General features: G+C 35.0%; 1 long non-coding RNA gene across 1 annotated transcript; it reads left to right on the top strand.

The window, feature by feature from the left end:
* Positions 1–1,127: 1,127 nt before the first annotated feature.
* Positions 1,128–3,807, top strand: LOC135073544 (uncharacterized). Its single transcript, XR_010257635.1, has 4 exons — positions 1,128–1,394; positions 1,941–2,155; positions 2,333–2,560; positions 3,320–3,807. It is a non-coding gene; the product is annotated as an uncharacterized LOC135073544 (long non-coding RNA).
* The last annotated feature ends 1,231 nt before the right edge of the window (positions 3,808–5,038 follow it).

Here is a 5,038-nt window from a genome sequence, read left to right as displayed (position 1 = left end):
TATATTTAATCACATTTATTTACCTACATTTACATATTTACTCTTTTCTTTAAGTGTAGACACTGTTTATGTATAAGTCCACTATTGCATGCCGTGGCAACCTATAATTAAGGCAGCACTTAGATTAAGTTAAATACGTTGTAAATATTGATTGTCTTCCAGTGTATGTCTTGTTGGTTGTCCTATTAAATAAATAAAATAAATATTTATAGCAACACAATGTTTAAAAATAAAATTTTTCAAAAACGATCAATTTAATCGATTATGTCTATTCTAAATGGACATCCCTATTTGTTAGTCAAATTGTCATTCACTCGCATCCATGAAGCTACAGATAAAAATGGAGGCCAGACTCCCAATACCTACTTGAAGCACAAACTAAGTATCAGTATCTCGCTCTCTGTGGGCAGACTTGCTCTTTCTAAATAAACAAAAAATATAAAATTGCTCAAATTCAATGAAACCAATGTAAAATCTTTATTTCTTGACATAGGTATCATTAAAAATGATAAGTGTAGTTACTGGTAAAACGTTTTAGGAAGAAATTACTGTAAAAAATGTGAAAAATGTTTACAATGATCCAATGTCGGAAATCACGAAATAAACACTTACGCGTGGAATCTTATGTCACTTCCAGGACAGCACGTACTACCGCAACCACGCACTACAAAATTTTGCACCAATTCTTGTGATAAAACAATGATTATTTCCTGTAAACAATCTCAAACGAAATTAACTGCTTAATAAACAAAATAGTAAACAACCGCCATGATGGGCCGGATTGGGCCGATGTTGCCACATGGTACCGATTACCCAGGAATTGGGATTGTAATTCCCTGATTCGCCAACACATTAAGCCTAAATGGCCGACAATTTTGTGATTTTTTATTTAACTAGGTAATCTTAGTTTCAAATATTAATTATTTATTTGTTTAACTTCTGATTTGGTTAGTGAATTGGCTATTTCGAAGAATTTACAAGGAGATTTAAATCAGAAGATAGCAATACTACAGTTCACACTAAAAAGAGAGGTAGGGCCGCAGAGAGCGAGATAGATATAAGTAGGTATTTGACTCAAGTTTTGTTCCAAACTCTGCCCTCCATTTTTATCTGTAGCTTCATGCTCGCATCACCTTTTCTCTCTCACTCACTCTTGCTGTGTTGCTGTCTTGCTTGATCCTTCTTTGTGATTCGTTTGTGTTTTAGCTTTTATTTTCGGAACTTTATTAACTACAAACTTGGCTATTCAAACGGACTCTGATTGATTGCAATAACGACATACTCAGCCTGGGATTTACTGTTTTTGTGTGGCTCGGCCAAGGCTCGGCTGGTGGTTCTATGGTGTTAGAAAATGAGCAACTTATTATACACAACAATGGGCAGCACCTCGATCGGTAAGTACCTACATTTTGCTCTGCAATCTTATGAATAAGTACTAGCCTTGCCAAACTTCTGAATTGCCATTCTCATGGCGGGTTGTCTTGAAATGAATGTTCCGCTATTATCTGTGGTTCAACCCTGGACAGTGTGGACAGCCAGGCCCGATTCGATTGTAAGAAACTAGTCGATGGTACAGCGCAATGGAGGCATGAGCGAAACAACAATTATGTTGACAATCCAGCTGGTTTTGGTGTAAATCTAAGGAATTATTTACTTTGACACTATCTCCCTGCTCTCAATGAAAGCTTGTTTTGTTTTGTTTTTTGGAACTAAGACTACTAGATTATTATTTTTTGTAACTAAGTTTGTAACACGTCATAATTAATTATTATAACAACAATGCTTATTTACTAAAGCTGTTTAACCCTACCCTCTGACCCAAAATTCTACTAACAGCACATAATATTGAATTATCATTTTTTTATGGTTTGCGGCTCAATTTATTCAACGCACAGGAGTATGTGTGGCATGGCATGCAATGAATCTATTTATTTTTACAGGTTACAGCTCATGATCTTATATGCACAACATGTTGGACCCAAGCCCAAGATACATCACAAATGCATCTACTTCAAATCTTAGCAGAAAATGTGTGCTTTGCAGTAGAACACTAGAGCCTAGAACACGTTCACATCAGCTCATGTCCCTGAGAACTAACACTCAACATCATATTAACATCAGGAACATAATTGTGGAACGACTAACTCCATTAGAGGTAATGCACGCTAAAGTCCTTATTTAATAAAATGTTATTGGCTATACAATCAGTCTAATTCTTGTAAAGTTATTGGTTTCTGTAAATTAATACTAAAATAAAATAATTTAAGTGCGGGACATTAAAAAACTGATAATTTTTTTAAACTTATTTCTAATTATTATTATTTTTAAACAGGTTACTGCAAATGACTACATCTGTGGGGCTTGTCACTCATTATTGCAAAGAGATACCACACCTACTTCACAAGACTCTCCAGATATGCCAACCGGTGCCCCGGTAGGTCACCAACAAGTTTGTGTTGGATGTGGTTGTTCATTATTGCGAACTTGAAGTCATTGTTTGGATACAGAGAATAATCAAGATATATTAAACATTGTTCGAAATTGGATTCAACCCAGAGAGGTAAGAGCCCTGCCAGTTTTATAATACATAAAAATAATTATGCCGGTTTATTATAATAATAAAAAAGGTTTTTTCCGAATCAGCCTTCCCATCCTTCAACTCCTTCCATTGCTTTCAATCTGCCACTACTCTCATCCATACAGGTTATACAGGGTGGAAACGATAAGTGATCTCACTCGATTATTTCTAAACTACACAAGATATCGAAAAACTGGTTACTCATCCTGAAAGTGCTTCACGAGCTCTTTCTAACGGTATCAGTAAATAGTTACAGAATTAACTGGATCTATCCGAAAATTCAATGTTTTCAGCCTCCATACTAAATGTATGCCAGCCACACAATATTAAAAGTGTTATAGATCACTTATCGTTTCCACCCTGTATAATACAAATAGACTTATATTATTAAAATATTGCAATATTATTACTTACATAATATTAAACATAATTTTTACTATTATAAAGCCAGTTAAAAATTCCCTGAGCCAAATAAACTCAGTAAAGTTTTATTTATACTTCCTGCATAACAACAGACTACTCTTTTAAACTACCACTATTCTCACTCTCAATCCTCGTTCCTCATTCATCCCTTTCGTTTCCTCCATAGACCAATCATTCCTCATCATTCAGCGTTCAAATCATAAATTATCTTTCATCACTCATCTTACTATTCCGTTACACACAAAAGTCGTTAATCCTATATAAATATTGCTCTTCTTATTGTTGAACTGTGAATCTGATGTTTTATTTTATTTTCAGATTCGTCCTTCAGATCTTCTTTGCCATAGATACTATCAGAGAGCACGAATTACTACAGTTGGTGCTTATTTAATGAAGCTGAGGACCGGTGATTCAGATGACAGAATAGCTACATTACTTGGCATTTCAAGGAGTACTCTTACAAAATATGTAATGAAAGCACGCAGTATGATGGAGGAACATTTCGTACCAGCACATTTAGGGTTACAACATATTAGTAGAGAGGAAGTAGCCCAAAGAAACCTTTATGTTCCAGTCTCTTTTCGGGAAGCCAGGAAACGATTTACCACAAAGAAAGGCTATTGTCATCATGGATGGTACATACATACATTTATGTGCAAAAAAGTAGCAATTATGCATACCAAAAAAAAAACTTATTCCCTATACAAATATCGGAATCTCGTTAAACCATTTATGGTACTTTGTTGTGATGGCGACATCATTGATGTATTGGGCCCATATTTAATAGAAAATGTAGAACATGACCATTAACCTCTCCTATGCTTTGTCTCATATCTGTGCAACCTCTGTCAACTGCTTTGTCTCAGATCTGAGACAAGATTACTTTGTCATTTGGAACATCATTTGAAAACCGTAGCAGTTGGGGGGTGCAGTTTTGCGCGGCTCAATAGCACGCCAAAGGTTAATAAATAATAAGTACCTACATACGTATTTTCATTTATACCTACATAACTGCCTACTTACCCTTGGGTCGGAATAAAGATATTTTTGGATTTAAATGTAAGTAAAATATATTAACTTCTTTTTAAAAAATGTTTGGCTTTAGGCATTCCTATTTTTCCAATACGCAAAGTTCTATTTGCTGCTATTCATACGGTTTGACAAAGGGGTTCTTTAACGATCTACGATTTAAAGTGTAATTAAGACGTCTCTCCTACATATCTATACCTACTTATAATAAATCTGTAGAGAGGTCAATTCTGTACATGAAATATAATTTTCAAAATAACTATCAGGGGGTGATAAAAATTTTTGTCTGTCTGTCTGTCTGTATGTTCCTTATAGAAACAAAAACTACTCGACGGATTTTAACGAAACTTGGTACAATTATTCTTCATACTCCTGGGCAGGTTATAGTATACTTAGGAATTCCCACGGGAACAGGAATTAGCGGGAAAATCCTTTTGTATGAAAAATCTAAACCGCTTAAGTTAGACGCTTTAAATTTCGCACGTAGGTACTTTAGTAAACTAATTCCCACGGGAACGGGAATTCGCATTATTATACATATAATTCTTGACAATAAATAGTTTTATTAGCAACTAGCGGCCGCCCGCGACTTCGTACGCGTGGATCCCGTTTTACCCCCTTCATCTATCTTACGCGGTTTAGATTTTTTCGTTCAAATGTTTTTCCCGTTCACGTGGGAATTTTGCAATATCCTGTTGTAACTAAGCTTTAAGTTTATTAAGATACCTACATGTCAAATTTCAAGCGTCTAACTTAAGCGGTTTAGATTTTTCATACAAAAGGATTTTCCCGCTAATTCCTGTTCCCGTGGGAATTCCTAAGTATACTATAACCTGCCCAGGAGTATGAAGAATAATTGTACCAAGTTTCGTTAAAATCCGTCGAGTAGTTTTTGTTTCTATAAGGAACATACAGACAGACAGACAGACAAAAATTTTACTGATTGCATTTTTGGCATCAGTATCACCCCCTGATAGTTATTTTGAAAATATATTTCATGTACAGAGT

Source organism: Ostrinia nubilalis, chromosome 7 (assembly GCF_963855985.1).
Source record: "Ostrinia nubilalis chromosome 7, ilOstNubi1.1, whole genome shotgun sequence".
Lineage (NCBI taxonomy): Eukaryota > Metazoa > Arthropoda > Insecta > Lepidoptera > Crambidae > Ostrinia > Ostrinia nubilalis.
This window is presented reverse-complemented; position numbering and strand designations above follow the sequence as displayed.